This window comes from Tupaia chinensis, unplaced genomic scaffold (assembly GCF_000334495.1).
Source record: "Tupaia chinensis unplaced genomic scaffold, TupChi_1.0 Scaffold000511_1, whole genome shotgun sequence".
Taxonomy (NCBI): Eukaryota; Metazoa; Chordata; class Mammalia; order Scandentia; family Tupaiidae; genus Tupaia; species Tupaia belangeri.
This window is the reverse complement of record NW_006160024.1, coordinates 1,070,985-1,087,739: the sequence shown is the minus strand read 5'-3', so window position 1 is coordinate 1,087,739 and position 16,755 is coordinate 1,070,985. Positions and strand designations below refer to the sequence as shown.

The 16,755-nt window shown below is 46.3% G+C and overlaps 2 long non-coding RNA genes across 4 annotated transcripts in view; one reads left to right on the top strand and one right to left on the bottom strand.

Annotated features, from left to right (window-relative positions):
* LOC114009283 (uncharacterized) overlaps positions 1-6,983 on the bottom strand; it is a 19,201-nt gene extending 12,218 nt beyond the window's left edge. For 2 of the 3 annotated variants that reach the window (XR_003550731.1, XR_003550730.1), the window contains exons 1-3: positions 6,767-6,983; positions 2,209-2,383; positions 1,817-1,938 (exon numbers count right to left, since the gene is read on the bottom strand). This is a non-coding gene — a long non-coding RNA (uncharacterized LOC114009283). Of the gene's footprint in view, positions 1-373; positions 433-1,816; positions 1,939-2,208; positions 2,384-6,766 lie in introns of those variants that run through there. The other variant, XR_003550729.1, reaches the window with a different exon arrangement.
* LOC114009284 (uncharacterized) overlaps positions 3,030-16,755 on the top strand; it is a 32,631-nt gene continuing 18,905 nt past the window's right edge. Inside the window, exon 1 of the long non-coding RNA XR_003550732.1 lies at positions 3,030-3,160. This is a non-coding gene — a long non-coding RNA (uncharacterized LOC114009284). The remainder of the gene's footprint in view (positions 3,161-16,755) is intronic.

Genomic DNA, 16,755 nt, shown 5'->3' with positions numbered 1-16,755 from the left:
AGTCTTTGTGGTGGATTTTTCTAGGCCAGCAATTTTCTCTTCTACGCCTGAGATTCTATTTTCTGTATGATGTAGTCTGCTTTTAATACTTTCAAGGGAGATTTTGACTTCCTGTATTATAGTCTTCATCTCTAACAGTTCCGTTTGATTATTTTTGAAAGTATGTAATTCCTCTTTTAGTTCTTGCAAGAATTTCCTCACCTCCTGAAACTCATCAACTTCTTTCTCCTTTCTCTTCTGCAGTTCATTGTCTCTCTTCTCTTCCATGTCTGTTAGCTTCGCCATTATGAATGTTCTAAATTCTTTATCAGACATTTCCATGATTTCCATTGAACTGCTTGTGGATGAAGAGGAGTTATTCTTTTCCCTTGGATATGAGGTATTTTCTTGCTTTCCCATATTTCTTGTGGTCCTGTGGTGATTTCTAGTCATCTGAGGAGTGGAGAGATGAGAAAAAAGAAAACAAAAGAGAAAGAAACAACAACAAAACAGAAAAAAAAAGACAGGAAAAAAATGGAAAAAATTATAATTATTGTTTTCCTTTAAAAAAAAACACAAAATAGGAAACTGCAAGGGGCAAAATGACTACTTCACAGGAGCCATGAGGAATCAAGGGGCAAAATGACTACTTCGCAGGAGCCATGAGGAATCTTTTGCTGAAGGCCTCGCCTATCCTGCCTGGGTGAAAGGACAAGAGGAGATTATTAACAAGACAAAAGGTGGAGCTGAGAGCAAGAGAAAAACTTTTTTAAAAATTTTAAAAAGGAATAATTACAAAAAATTAGAAGACGGAAGCAGGAGAGACAGAGACACAGAGACAGAGATAGAAGGCTAGCTAGAGGAGCTCCCTACCACGCTAGCTTGTTTGCTGAAGGCTGAATTATCAATAGGAACTCTTCATTTCTTTTACCCTGAAATGACTACTTCACAGGAGCCATGAGGACTCTTCTGCTGAAGGCCTCACCTCTCCTGCCTTTACTGCCTTGACGTACTCTTAAGGATAAATGAGAGGTGATCCCAGGTAGGAACAGGGAAGGGAGAATAGTATTTTTCTTTCTTTCTTTCTTTTTTTCTTTCTTTCTTTCTTTCTTTCTTTCTTACTTTCTCTCTTTCTTTCTTGGGATCTTGGGCACGCACGCACACGCGCCCGGCGTGAGTCTCAAGCCACCAGGTCCGGGACACGAACCGCGGTCGACCACGTGGGAGTCCAGCGACACAGCCATTACACTAACTGCTGGTTCCAACTTAGAAAATATTTTTAATCTGAGTCTTGGGTTTGCTTTTGTCAGAGGGTGCATGGGCTCTGAGAGAGGCAGAGAGAAACAAACAGAGAGGAAGAGGTGGAAGAGGAAGAGGAAGAAAGCATTCTTCAGTGGGGCATGATTGTATTACAATCACTTCTCTCCCATTTCTCCATCCTGTTGGTATTTTGTGTATGTACACACATGTGGCTAGTGTGTGTTTCAACTCACCAGGACCAGTATTTGAATCAAGTGGTCAGTCATGTGGGATCCGACTCCCTTAACTACTAGAGCAAAGAGCTGACCCCTGTGTCTTATTAAATGTAGTCAACATATTATATAAGGCCAGTATTATTTAATTTTTCTTTATTATTATATTTTAAGAGAGGGGCTTGCTAAGTTGCCCAGGCCAGTTTTGAATTCTCAGTCCTCCTGCCTCAGTCTCCAGAGTCACTGGTATTAAAGGCACAAAACCACTGCTCCTGGCCTCCCAAGTGGTCCCAGCCTTCCAGAGCATAGCATCTTTACCACTCACAACACCCTGGCTGGGCTGACGCCAGCATCATTAACCTTACCTTGCAGATGAGGTGACTACAGGAGATGATTTCCCAGCCTGGCAGAGAATTCACTGCAGTATCTGTATCCCTGGGGCCATGTGTGCAGCTGCCATTTTGGATGGGTTCTTTGATTATTGTCACTGGAGGTGTGGAAAATGGGAGGTCAATGAGAGAAGAGAAACTGAGACTTGGTTGGGATGGAAGCTGGAGGGAAGTCCCCGCCAAGGCACTGAAGTGGGGAGAGAGCCAGGATGGCACAGGGGAGGGGAAAGGGGCAACACTGAAACCCTGGCTAACACTGGCTGAACAAAAGCGTCAGGACCATCTTGAAGACTTCTGGAAGCTGCCTCCCTCCATCCTGACCCATCTGTCTACTTGGCAAGATTCCCCTGCCATTGGCTCCTCGTTACCTCAGGTCCATCTTGGCACCCAGCAGCCACACAGGATTCTAGGAACTGTTCCTTTCCAGCTTCCTGAACTGGTTTTCAAAATCACCTCAGAGATGCCTTTCAAAATCACACATCATGTGATTGGAAGGTTGCTCTCCACAAATCCCCAACAGCCAGGCAGGAGCAGCTTGATAGTCTGGGAAGGAAGACCATACATCAGGTTCAGTTTTCCGAGGCAATTAGGCCTGTCTGGAGACAGAGGGTCCAGAAAGGCCAGGACTCCCAGGAACGGCTCCCTTCCCTGGGAGGGAGTGTTTCTAGCTCAGTACTCTTCAGCTCTGGCTGTGGAACCTCTTAGCCTGGTGCTCTTTCTGGTCTAAAATGTTCCCCAGACTCAATCTTAGAAAACCATAAAACCCCAAGAGACACTTCTACCAGTGATCTGAATACTGGGTTTCACCTTGTAAAACTTATAAAACTCAAAAACAAAACAAACTTATAAAAGCCCAGTTCTAATGCTTCCCACTTTTATTTTACAAAGTAAAATTGGTTGACTTGTACTGTATGAGGAAGATTATTAAGACCCCAAGGCCAGGAGGGGGACCAGCTCCCCCAACATACACACACACACATATACATGTGTTGGTGAGGACACAGCCAGGCCCCGAGGCAGGCGCTGGGCTTGGCTCCCATGAAAAGAGTTGCGCCAACAATTCTGTATCTTTTTGTTGGCAAAGCTGTTCCCGTTAGCTTGTGCAATGCCCTGAACACGAGGATGTAGACGGGACCTTCTCCATTTTGCAAATGAGGAAGCTGCAGTCCAGAGAGGTGAAGGGGCTCTTTCAGGTGCCACAGCAAGAAGGTGTCAGAGCCAGGACTATCCTCACCCTGTCTTCTGATTCTCCCTGTTTTATTTATTTCATCACGTGTGCCTTCAAAAGGGGATCTGGTCTTCACCTCCAACAGTAAAATGGTGAGCTTTTTTTTTTCTTTCTTTTTTTTTTTTGTTTATAAGAATTATTTAATTTTGATGATTATTATTTTTAATTTCACCAGAAAGAGAGAGAGGGGGAGAGAGAAAGAGAAAGTGAGAAAGCAAGCCACCAGGCCCAGGATTTGAACTGTGGTTGGCCATGTGGGAGTCCAGAGCCTTAATCACCACACCACCCACTGGACTAGACCTGCTTTGTTTAACCATAATGGGAGCAGCAGTTTGTTCCCACCCTCATGACCCAATGTATGCCATGTCTTAAAGATTCTACTCCATGTATCTACACCTGCAGTGAGTTCTTCATGATCAGGGAGCAGATATTCCATTTTACATATCTTTCTGAGGCATCTAGGGCTTTTTTTGTCCTTGTGGCAAGACAGATTTTTTAAATCCTCAGTAGACAGAGGGTTGGGCAGAAAAGGCATCGAAAGTGGGAGAAGGTGGGCCAGGCAGGGGAACTGGACATGCAGTCCCCCCGCCTCAGTCTCAAGCTGCTGGGATTGCAGGCATGTACTACTGCGCCTGGCCTTTAGGTTGGAGCAGGAATTGAACATGGGTTTCCTAGCAGTTCCAGGCTGTAGAGCACAGTGTCTTAGCCTCTCACACCACCCTGGCTGGGCTGAGGGCAGCATTAGTAGTTGTACTTTGCAGGTGAGGTGACTAAGAGACGAATTTCCTGGCTTGGCAGAGTGGAATGTGCCAATAATACAGCGATAACACCACTGGGCCCATGTGGAAACGATCCCGAGTTCATGCCCCGTGACCTCCCTATGTGGCAGTGACCTGGACTGGCAGAGACTAAAGATGTAGGGCAGCGTAAGAACCCTGTTGAAAATGTCTCTCCAGCTTGCTCTTTCTCTTCTCAGTCTCTCTTGCTCATGGAAGAAATTAGCAAGTATTTTTTAAAAAGTTAGAGAAGGATGCACCAGGGACCCGATGGCTGTAGAAGTGTGTACCTCTAAACAAGAGACTGGGACACAATATCCCCCCACAAAGTGTCCCCTTCCCATGTGTAATAGCTGGTGAAATTTAACAAACAAAAAAGCAGTACACTGGGAATACTCTGCAATATTTGAAATGATAATATCAAGGGTAAGCAGGGGAGAGAAGAATAGGAAGCCTGTGGGGCCAACAGGTGGCGTAGGGGCTAAGGCACTGGACTCCCACATGGCTAATCACAGTTTGAGCCCCGGATCTGGTGGATTGAAAATCATGCCGAGTGTGTGTGTGTGTGTGCGTGTGCATGCTCCAAATCCCAAGAGAATGGGAGAGAAGAGATTGCCGAGTGGCCATCCTCCCTGAAGGATGACTTCTCACTTTCCCTCTCTCTGTCTCTCCCCAGAAAGCATACATGCCCTATAGCAAAAACCTAAAAGAGAAAAAGAAAAGGGAATTCTTACGGTCCAAAAGTCGTGTTTTAAAAGTCAGTGCTGGGGGATCAGCAGTTAGCGTAATGGCTATGTCGCTGGATTCCCACATAGTCGACCGCGGGTGGTGGCCCGGCCTGGTGGCTTAAAACTCACACCGGGTACGTGTGCGTGCGTGCCCAAGATCCAGAGAGAAGAATGGAGGAGAAGGGATTGCGGCATGACCATGCTCCTGGGGGGTGATTTCTTGCTGTCTGTCTCTCTGTCTCTGTCTGTCTGGCAAGCGCACGTGCCCTATAGTGAAAACCTCTCAAAAAAAAAAAAAAGTTAGAGCTGGGGTCAGCAGATGGTGTGATGGTTGAGGCACTGAACTCCCACATGGCCAACTGTGGTCTGAGTCCCGAACATGACAGTTTGAAAATCATTCAGCATGGCCATCCCCCCGGGGATGATTTCTCACTTTCTCTCTCACTATCTTTGTCTCTAGCAAACACATGTGCCGTATAGAAAAATCTAAAGAAAAGAAAGAAAGAAAGACAGAAAGAAAGAAGAAAAAAAGGGCTAGGATAGGTTTGTTGTCTGCAGTAGATTTCCACTGCAAAAAAAGGATTTTTTTCTACTTTTTCTGCAGGCGGACATTTCTTTTGGGGGAGCTTGGCCAACGAAAGGTCATGCAGAGACCAGTCACTCTCTGAGGTGCCAGAAGACAGCCAGGGCAGACAAATGCGCTAGTTTTCAGGGAGCAGACTAAGTAAACTCTAGGAGGGTACTTCTGATGTTAATCTCTGGCAGAATTCTCAAATGAGTTAGCAAATAGGGACTGGAGATAAAGCCAAACTTTGTTCAAAGCGCAACCTCTGGACAGACTCCTCACCTGGGCAGGGAGGGGAGACAGAAAGCCAGCAGCAGACAGTAAACTTTTCCAAGAATTAGGGAAGAAGAAGTTCCGGACACCGTGCAGCAAAAACAATCTCAAAATTCCCCTGAAGACAGACCCATGAGAGCTGGGGTCAAGGTGGCCTTTCACACCATCGAGGGAGGGGTCATCAGCAAATGAGCTGGGCCATTGCCTACTCATGGGAGAAAGACTGTAAGAAAATAGAGGAGAGCTCCTTCATAGCCTTAGAGAAGGGCAGGGAAGGCCTTGAGCAAGACACAAACCACAAAGGCGAATAGAGACAGAAAAGTGTGCCTTCACCAACATGTGAAACTTCTGATTCAAAATCAGAAATTGTTGTCAGCTGACATAAAAGACAAGTGACAGCATAAGAGATTTGTCATATGTGTGTATGTAGGTATGTATGTATACAGCTGTCCCTTTGGTATCGGGAGGGCATTGGTTCCAGGACCTCCTGTAGATGTAAGAATCCGTAGATACTCAAGTCCCTTATGCAACATGGTGTGGTACTTGCATGTAACTTACACACATCTGCCTGTATACTTTAAATCATCTTTATATTATTTATAACACTGAATATGAGGTAGGGGTTGTATAAATAGTTTAAAAAAGAGTGAGAGAAGGGTGTATCATGGACCCAATACTATATTGTTTAAAGAATAATAATAAATGAAGTCTAGGGGACCAGCAGTTGGAATGGTGATTAAGGTGCTGGATACTCCCACATGGCCAACCACGGTTCAAGTCCTGGACCTGGTGGCTTGTTTTCTCACTTTCTCTCTCTCTCTCTCTCTATGAGTCTATCTCTCTGGTCAAATTAAAATAAGTAAATGAATAAGTAAAATTAAATAAAGTTTTTTAAAAAAGAAATGAAGTCTATACATGTTCAATACAGAGGCAATCAATTTCTTTTAAAGTTTATTCATTTCTTTTAATAGAGAGAGACAGGGAGAGATGGAGACATGAGCACCTCCAACAGGTCCCCCATGCTGTAGTTCACCCCTAGCCCCAGCTGGCTCAGACCATGGCATGTGCACAAACACACACACACACACACACACACACACACACACACACACAAAGGTAAATTCTGGATTATTTTCCAGATTCAATCAAGAACTCCTATAAACCAGTAAGAAAAAGACCCAGACCGGTAACTCAACAGAAAAATGGATAAAGGAGATGACCACCCAGCTCACAGAAACGAAAACGTAATGGAAAGTAGGAAAGTTCAGAGAGACTCTTGCTTTCTCTAAATCGTATAAATTATTTCCAATGAGAACGTAGGCATATATGAATTTTATAAAGAAAAATAAAGATTACCTAAAGCTCAAACCCAAGCAATGTGCTGTGTTAGTTCACCACCAAGAAGAGAAGAGAGCTGGAGGCCTGTAAAGCATGAGCCCTTTCTTGTGAAGCTGAGAAGCCGCAGAGAAGTTTCCACAGTTGGGACCGAGGAGGGCAGCAGGGAACTGGACAGGGCAGGGAGGCATCGGGCAGCAGGGGCTCTGAGAGGGACCCGAGCAGTTCTGAGTCGCTGGAGCCGGGCTCGGGGGTGTCCAAGTGCGGGGGACTCAGGGTGCTGTAGTCAGATAAAGGTGACTGAGCAGTGGAGGGGATCTCCAGTCATGGTGACATGCAGGACGCCCCAGTGCCTGGGAGCATGTGCACGCCTAGAAAGGACGGACTCCAAATGCAAGTCCCTTCTGAACACAGTCCTACTAGGAACCGGCCACATCCTGCTTCACTAGACAGACTCAAGCCTTCAGGGCTGCAAGTACTCTTTCTCTTCTTCCCACAGTGCAAGTTCTAAGCCACACTTGATTTACTGACAGTGAGATTTCATTTAGAAAGAGGTTAAAATGAGGTAGGTGACCCAATTTTCAGATTAAAAGCAAAGCCCAGGGACCAGCAGTTAGCATAATGGCTGTGTCACTGGACTCCCACATAGTCCACTGCAGTTCGAGTCCAGGATACGGTGGCTTAAACTCACACCGGGCACCGGGCACATGAACATGCGTGCCTGAGATCCCAAGAGGAGAATGGAGAAGGGATTGTGGCGTGGCCATCTCCCCTGGGGGTTGATTTCTCACTTTCGGTCTCTCTATCTCTTCCTGTCTGTCTGGTGAGCGCGCACGCCCTATAGCAAAAAAAAACCTTTCCAAAAAAAGAGAGAAAGAAAGAAAAAAAGGAAAGCAAAGCCCCAGTCGTAATTTTTATTTTGCTCTCGTTCTCTCTTTGATGTTATTTCCTATTTTTGCATTCACCCATTTACTCATTCTAAACACTTTTTGAAGTTTAAGTATTCCTTCCGTGAGCAATAGAGACAGAGAGCGAGAGCGAGAGTACCTGGAATACGGTCTTGATGCTACGATCCACCCTCAGGCTCAGTGAGCCCTGGAGAACGGGCACCTGCATGTCCTGCATGTCCATACTCAGAGAGGGCTCAGAACCTGGGTCCTCACAGAGCACTGCATCCACTACTGCGCCATCTCTTGGATCACATTTACTTTTTTTTTTTTTAAGAATTATTTAATTTTATTATTATTAATTTGCTATAGGGCATGTGCACTCACCAGAGCGAGAAAGAGGGGAAGTAAGAAAGCAAGCCACCAGGTCCGGGACTCAAATGGCGGGTGGCCATGTGGGAATCCAGCGCCTCAACCACCTTGCCACCTGCTGACCCATTTACTTTTTTTTTTTTTTTTTAAACAAAGAGTTGTGTGTCTCTTCCGAGCAGCCAGGGCTGTGCTGGCCTCAGGAGACAATGCTACCCTGGCCTGACCAGGGGTGCCCCCTGTCAGGTATGAAGGACACTGGAAAGATGACACTGGTAGATACTAATGTTTTCTGGGGGGCAGGGGGTGGCGAGTTTCCTGAGGGCCCCAGAGGTGCTGTTAGGGGCCACTTAGTGCAGGCCTGTGTCCAGATTTATACTAGTGAAGGCAAACTCGGGTTCCTTCCTGACCATAGTCACTTTCAAGGCCTCAGAGCTTCTCGGAAGGGAAGCAAACATTTGTTGTGCTCCTACTATGTGCTGGGACCATGCTAAGAAATTTCGCAGATGTTACTATTTCATTTAGATTGCACGCATCTCCTGAAACAGCATGTTGTTTCATTACTGAAAATCAAAATAGCCACGGAGTCCCCATAGTGGACGCCGGCTTTGCCTTCTGCCCACGGTCACGCTGCGAGTTAGGGGCGGCGAGCCAGATTGGGTGCCAAAGCAGGGGCTGTTCTTGTCCTTTCTCTTTTTGAAAAGAACAGATAAGGAATTTGTTCCACTGTTGTGTGCTTCCACTCAGCTCTTATGACAGGTATTATTATTCTTTATACAAAATCTAGGGCCAGCTGGTGGCGTGGTGGTTAGGTGGCTGACTCCTACAAAGCCAACTGCACAGTGTGAGTCCCCCGGCCTGTGGCTTGAGAAACCACCAAATGTGTGTGCGTGCATGCCCAAAATCCCAAGAGGAGAATGGAGGAGAAGGGATTATGCTGTGGTTGTCTCCTGCCTTTCTGCATGCACATGCCCTATAGCAAAAATCTCTCTTGAACAGAAGAATCACACTTAGAATCCAACTTGGGCCTTCGAAGATCTCTCAGCTACGGAAGCCTGCAGCTCTCAGCATGCCCGTCCTGTTTCTCTCTAAGTGGGTGTTGCCCGTAGTGCCCGCACCTGTGCCCAGGGCTGCTGCTGCTCTCTGGGGTGTCGGGACCTGGGGTGCATTGGAAACAGAGTGCTGTGGTTGATCTGCTGCGTGCCAGCACTTCTGTCCCCCAGCGCCATGCTGAGCGGTGGCAGTGTGTCTCCTGTCTCCTCCAGCGGTCCCTCTAGCCTATGAGTCTACCCTTCCCCTGCATTCTGAGCTGCCCGCCTGCTCTGCACTCTCTCTCTTTCTTGCTCTCCTTGACCCCTGGAGCACCATCTCATTGGTTCTCACTAACCTGGAGCTTCTTGACCTGGTGGCAGCACTGACATCGTCTTAACACCATTGTCTTTCTGAAGCTTCTAGATTCTGCACTACCCCCTCCAATCCATTTTTCTACCCCACTGGGCATCCTCAGAGATGTAACACTGGTTCATGCTTAATGAGGTGTGGAAAGGATAAGGGGCAGGGTAACCTGGGAGGAGGGCCCAAGGAGAAAACAGTGTGAGCCCCAGGAAGGTTTCTGCAGCAGCTGGAATACACTGAGGTCTAAAAGCAGAATCAAGCAAAGTGGAGTAGAGTGTGCGCTGAGCAGGAACAGGGCCAGCCGAAGGGGACAAAGAGACAAAGAGATTGCACGTGGAGCAGCAGGAGGAGTGGGGGGAGGGCAGCCACCATAAGAATGGGTTTGGAACAGAAAAGGAGCACGCTGGGAGTTGGGGGTTGTAGAGCAGTAAACTGAGGGGTACAGACCCTCCCCGGAAGGCCAGGGGAGCACTGGGCAGGAGGAATCTCTTTCATTGTCATTTGTGATTGCTTTTCCTTCCATCCTTGGGAACAGAAATGGCACCGTCAGCTGCTTTCTACAAAGTATCCTCATAGTCTTGAAGCACCTCCATAGTGCCCTGCCCTACCTGGCCTTAAGGATCCCTGTCCTTCCTATTAGAGTTCAGTTTCCCCACCCACCAAAACTCCAGGTGGCTTCTCTTGACACCCACACCACCCTGGTCCTGTGACAGCCAAAGCTGAGGTGGGTGGGGAATGTCACATGCTTCAGAAGGTCCCCAGTTGAGCACAGGGAGGTCCCAGGGGAACAGGACTGTGCCCTAGAGCAGCCTGAGTGCTTTCTGCTTCCTACACTCTTGTTTCCCCGCGCCACTAGTACAGTGGCCTCACATTTTGGAACCAACAATAGTAACTTGGGTTTTTATTTCAGACACAGCACGAATTGTGAACCATGTTTACATTTCCCAGAGGGATAAATTACCAAGTCCTAAACCTTCACGGTCAGAACCGAGAAAGCAGTCCATCTCTGAACACGGGCACTTGTATTTTGTAACTTCTGTCTGCTCTTTCCTGTCTGGTTTTCTGTTTGGGAGTCTCCCCGGTGATGGTGCGGCCAGATAAAGGTTGGAATGAGAGAGGGAGTGCGGCTGGGAGGGTCCAGCGCAAAGGCAGGGCGGGAAGTCAACGGAGACCTCCTCCAATCAGACGTGGAGGTGCGGAGCACGCAGTAGGCCCGCAGGGTGACTCAGAGCCCTGGTGAAAGCTGCCTATTCATGGGGCCCGGCTTTTGTTTAAGTCTGGAACTGCAGTCTGAGGAGCAGAGAACTGGCTAAACTGGTTTGGCAGCTGAGGGGAGAGCACTTCCCCCAGGCTAGTACTCAGGGGAATGAAGTCATCGATATTTCTGCGCAGTCCTAATCTGTGGTTAACTTTTATCTCTGCTGTGAAATAACAGCCTCTTTTTCAGCCTGGTAACAATAAGTAAACCTGGCTGGCTAGTTGGGGGATGTTTCCTGCCAGTTCCAATAGAGACAGGTTTGAGAAAGCCCATGGGACGCTGGCGTTTGAGGAGGGCCTGAAGAATAGGGAGGAGTGTGTGTGTGTGTGTGTGTGTGTGTGTGTGCACATGGGTGAGGGGCATTCCTCCCAGCCAGGGCTCTTGTACTTCCAGCATACCCAGATGTCCTAACTTCAAACTCACCCAAAGCAAACAGTCACTTTCTTGTGGACTCCTTCCTTGTTTAAGGCCTTACCACTAAGGGGGAAGCCTTAGTAGACCCATCTAGTACATTAAAAAAAAAAAAACAAACGATTTTTGCTAGAGGGCATGTATGCTTACTGGAGAGACAGAGAGAGACGGTGAGAGGGAAAGTGAAAAATCACCTTTCAAGGGGGCTGGCCAAGCCACGGACCTTTCTCCTCCATTCTCCTCCTTGGATTTTGGGCACACATATACACACGCCCTGCATGAGTTTCAAGCTGCTGGGTCCAGGACTCATCAAGTAAACTATCCTGGCCTAAAATGGCCGATGTACTCTCACATTTGGATCCCTCTGGATAAGCGGAAATCATCGTACCTGTTAGGCTGTTCCCGACCCACCCCCCCAGCCAATCACGCTCATCACATTTCAGCTGGTCACAGAAAGCCCACCTTTTGGCCTGGTTGTGCAGCCTCCTCCCACCTGTAACAATGGTCTCTCTACCTCACTATGCACCTAGGTTTTTGGACAACACTCCTTTTTTCCTACCACACACACCACTTTTCCTGTTCCACCCACACACATTCCTTGTAAACTGCAGGGCTAGCTGTAGGGCTAGTTGTAGTCTCTCTGAAACCATCTTCCGGGAGGCTGCCTGATTTAAATCGCCTACCCTTTGTTTAAACTGTTAAATTTTGGTTTGTGTAAATTTTTTTTTTAACAACTCAAGCCAAGGTTGGCCATGTGGGGAGTCCAGCACCTTAATCACCACACCACCTGCTGGCCCCTCATCTGGTAAATTTTTTTCAGGTTTATTTCTTCAATGAACAAGAGAGGAGAAAGAGAGAGCGAGCGAGCGAGCCTTTTCAGTAGGGTTTTCACTGTGAGATCCACCCCCACTGCCTGGGCTGTTGCACTCAGGGAGGTCTTCAGACGCAAAGCTGGACCCTTCCCAGGAGGGCAGCCTTGCAGAGCTTCACGTTTTAGCACAGCACCATCACCTGCGCCTCCCCCCACACTTTCTATTAGTAATTTTTGAGTCCTGCCCTATCTAACCTTGCATGGAATCCCTCCTCCGTGTGCATGGCTACACCCACCTCAGAAGGGCTGCCATCCACTTTCCTCTCTCTGCTTGCCTTTGCAGGAACTTCTTGATTTCTCAGCCCATTTCAGGTCTCAGACCACAGAAGCCAGAGCTATTGTTTTCTAAAAGACACATGTGTTCCCTTTCCTCTTCTGATTCAAGTCCCTACTCTGGGAACACTTGCCCTTGGCACTCAAGGCTCTTGTCAATCCAGCCAAAAACCATGGGTTCTCAAACTCAAGACAGTGAGGAACGGTACTTGGTAATTCAGGAAGGTGACAGTCATGCCTCCTTTGGTCTATATCTTGTTTACTCAGTTTTGATAGAGTTATACCAGCAAGTTTATTTTCCCTTAATTCTAGCAGTAGAACAACACAGCAAACACAGCATGCTTGACTGTGTACATGTACACGTGGCTTCACTGTTGGGAAGCAGCAGGAAATGGTGGGGGCCAGGGCCAGGATGAGGGCAGGTCAATGAAGTGCCTAGGTACAAATTTTAAGAAATCCTTCATTTTCTCATGGCCCGGCAAGTTGGTGCCTCAAAGTGAGTGCTTCCTTGCATTTTCCTCCTTGGGTCTCACTTGCCTCTCCCTAGTCTGGAGGTGGTGAAAACAGAGGCAAAGAAGAGTATGGACCCAGACAAAGGGATGGCTGCTAAACAGCTTCACCCAAAGGTGTAACTTAGAAATAATAGGCCATCCATACAAGAATAATAATATTATATTCTTACATCACAGCATAGAAAAATAATCCTAGGTTCATTAAATACCTAAGTATAAAAAGCAACAAGTTTAAATAATTTGAAGAAAACATAGACTACGTTTATGAATGAGCATAAGAAATTATTTTTTTCTTTTTAAATATTTATTTAATATTATTTATTTCTTCATTTTTATTTTAATTTGGTGAGATAGAGAGAAGGTGAGAAAGCAAGCTACCAGGTCTGGGACTTCAACCATGGTCAGTCATGTGGGAGTCCAGTGCCCTAACCACCACATCACCTGGGGGCCCCAGAAATTGTTTTCTTAAACTAGATACAAAAGGACCAGCAGATGGCAAAATGGTTACATTGCTGGACTCCCACATGGCCAACAGCAATTTGAGTCCCAGACCAGTGGCTTGAAACTTACACCAGGTGCCTATGTGTGTGCGCCAAAATCCTGAGAGGAGAATGGAGGAGAATGGAATGTGGTTTGGCCCATCCCCCTGGGGGTTGATTTCTCACTTTCTCTCTCTCTGTCTCTCCAGCAGGCACACGTACCCTATAGCAAAAATCTCTCCCAAAAAATAAATAAGTAAAAAAATACAGAACTGAAAGCTAAATAAAACCAATGGATTTCTTTGTACTATAAATACATTCAAATTTTTAAAAATTATAAAAAATGTTAAATGTCAAGCCAGAAATAGATATTTGCAATGCTGTCATATCAACAACAGAAAGGCAGAATCCAAAACATGCCAATACCTGCAAACCTTGGAGAAAAGCAAGTGGCCCAGTGAGAAAATGGGCAAGAGCCACTGCCCAATCATAAGTAAGACAACCCAAATGGCAAATGAACACTTGACGAAATGGTCAATCTCTTACTAATCAGAAAAATGCAAACTCAAAAAACAAAGAGATACCACACCGATATTAGTCATGATTCTCCAGGGAATCAGAGCCAATATGACATGCTACTGAGAAATTACGGAAGACGGCAGATCCAATTCTGCAGAGAGAGGGATGAGTCTTGCAGTCCAAGTTCAAAGGTCATCACTCTGGAGACCCCTGGAAGAGCCAGCGTTGTAGATGAAATCTGAAGATCCGTTTGCTAGAAAATTCCCTCTTTCTGGGGAAGGTCAGCCTTTCATTCCATGCAGGTCTACAACTGATTGGATGAGGCCCATCCACATTATGGAGGAAAACCTGTTTTACTAAAAGTTCACTAATGTTAATGTAAGTCTCATCCAGAAACGCCCTCACAGAAACATTCCAGCTAAGTTGACATTTCAAATTTCCCATAAAGGACCAGCCAAGTGGAGTAGTGGTTAAGGTAGCTGGATCCCACATGGCTCCCTGCGCAGTTCAAATTCCGGACCCAAAGGCTTGAGAAGCACACCGGCATGTGTGTATGTGTGCCCAAAATCCCAAGGGGAGAATGAAGGGCAAGGGATTGCAGCGTGGCCATCCCAGTGGAGGATGACTTCTCCCTCCGCCTTCTGTGTCTGTCTCTCTCCAGTGAGCACACATACCCTATAGCAAACTTTGAAAAAGTTAAAAAATTAACCATAGAAATACTAATGTACTAGATTGACCAATGTATTTGCCTGCCTCTGCCAGGTACTGGCATGAATAGCAAGCACAAGGGCCTCAGACCGTGCTGATGGGAGTGTGCAACAGAGCTACACGTGTGCGTACATATTCATGCAGCGTTGTCTGTAGTAGTGAGAAATGTAAAAAAACCAAAACTGACCTCCAAAAGGAAATAGATAAATTGTGATAACTGTCACGTAAAAGAGAATATTACACAGCGGTGAAAATAAAGAAGTTAGAGCTACATGGATCTGTACGGATACATTTAAAACCTAGTTTTAGAGGGATATTACAGCAGGATAGATTTCTATAAAATTTAAAAAGCTACAAAACGACGTCTTAGTCTCTTCCTATAGTAGAGGAACACCATAGGAGAATGTAAAAAAGATACTTGAGATTAGCATATACTTTGATGGTTAGTTTTGGGGGTCACCTTGTCTGGACTAAGAAATACTTAACTCTCCCTAAATACCTCAGAAAGCACTCGGGGTGTATCCTTGAGGGTGGATTCAGGAGAGAACACACGGGGGCTGGGATGATTCCTCTCTGTGTGGGTGGGCATGTGTCAAACAACCAGCGTCCTGGGGAGAGCAAATGCAGAAGACAGAGTGAGCAAGATAGTCTGCTGCTGCTTGGGCCTCAGAGCTCAAGGCCTGTCTGCTTTCAGACTGCAGGATTCTCACCCACTTCCGCCTCGTCCCCCAGGCTATCAGGCTTTCAGCCTTGTACTGAGTCACATCATCAACTTCCCTGCCTCTGAGGCCTCTGGACTTGGACTAAGCCACACTATCAGAATCCCAGGAACTCCAGCTTGCAGACAGCCCACTGGATTTCTCAGCTGCCGTAATTGCATGCTGCTTCCCCCGATAAATCTCCTCTTATGTACCTCTACACATCCTATTGGCTCTGACTCCCGGAAGAGCCTTGACTAACACGGAAAATTCAAGGTCACAGCTTATCTGAGAAGTGGAGATGAGGGATGAGATCAAGGAGGACTTCTACTGTGTCTGTAATGTCTTATGTAGGTTTTAAAAAGAAGGATTTGTTTAATTTTATTTATTATTGTTGTTAGTTTTAAATTTTCTATAGGTCATGTGCACTCAAGAGAGAGAGAAGAAGAGTGAGAAAGCAAGCCGTGAGGTCTGGGACTTGAACCATGGTCGGCCATCTGGGAGTCCTGTGTGTCAGCCACCACGCCACCTACTGACCCCCATTTTATGTATTTTTAAAAATTAATTAATTTATTCTATGAGTGAGACAGAGAGAGAGAGACAGAGAGACAGAAGCCCCCAACAGAGTCCTTACCCTCACATTCACCCCGAGCTTCAGCCAGGTCCACATCATGGGCATATGCACGTCCCATGTGTTCAGAGAGGTCTCTGAATGTGAGCCTAGAGTCTCCCAGGTAGGTCAGCCTTGCACTGTGGCACTGCTGCTGTGCCTCCATCTGCCTCCCTTACATATTTTTTAAGAGCCTGCTGTGATTTGCATACCTGCCCCAAACTTCTTGTGTTAGAAACTTAGTCTCCAATGCAACGGTGTTGGGAGGTGAGCCTAAGAAGAGGCAAGTGGGTCATAAGGGCTCTGCCCTCCTAAATGGATTAGTGTCTTCATGGCAGAGTGGGTTAGTTACCGTGAGAGTGGGTTGTTACAAGTAAGCTTGGCCCCTTCTCACTCTTTTGCTCTCTCATATGCATGCTCTCTTGCCCTTCCACCACAGTTGACCCAGCAAGAAGGCCCTCATCAAATCTGGGCCCCTCAGTTTTGTATTTCCCAGCCTCCATATCTCTAAGAAATTTCTTTTCATTTTTTTTAAAATTAATTTATTTCTTCTATGAGAGAAAAAGAGAGATACAGACCCTCAATGTGATGTTCACACCACGGTCCACACCTAACCTCAGCTATCTCAGATCATGGGCTAGTGCATCAGCTTGTAAGGAAGGCCTGGGAATGGAACCTGGGACCTTCCCATGCAGATCCAATATTGTAGAGCTTTGTGTTACTGCTGCACCTCTGACTAGCCCAGATACATTTCTTTTCTTAATATATTTTTTCTTTTCTTTTTTGCTATACCCAGTTCATGGTATTCTGTAATAATAACGTGAAATGAACTAAGAGAAACCTTGACGCAAATACAGTGAAGTAATAAGATTGAAGAAAGCTATGGGGATGTAAGTTATTTGTTACAGTCTTCTCTATATTTCTTCATGTGTTTAAAATATTTTTCCAAAAGCAGTGTGCTAAGAGTTCAGTACACCGTCCAGTGAGGATCCTCATAGGAATATGTGTGAGAATGGAGAC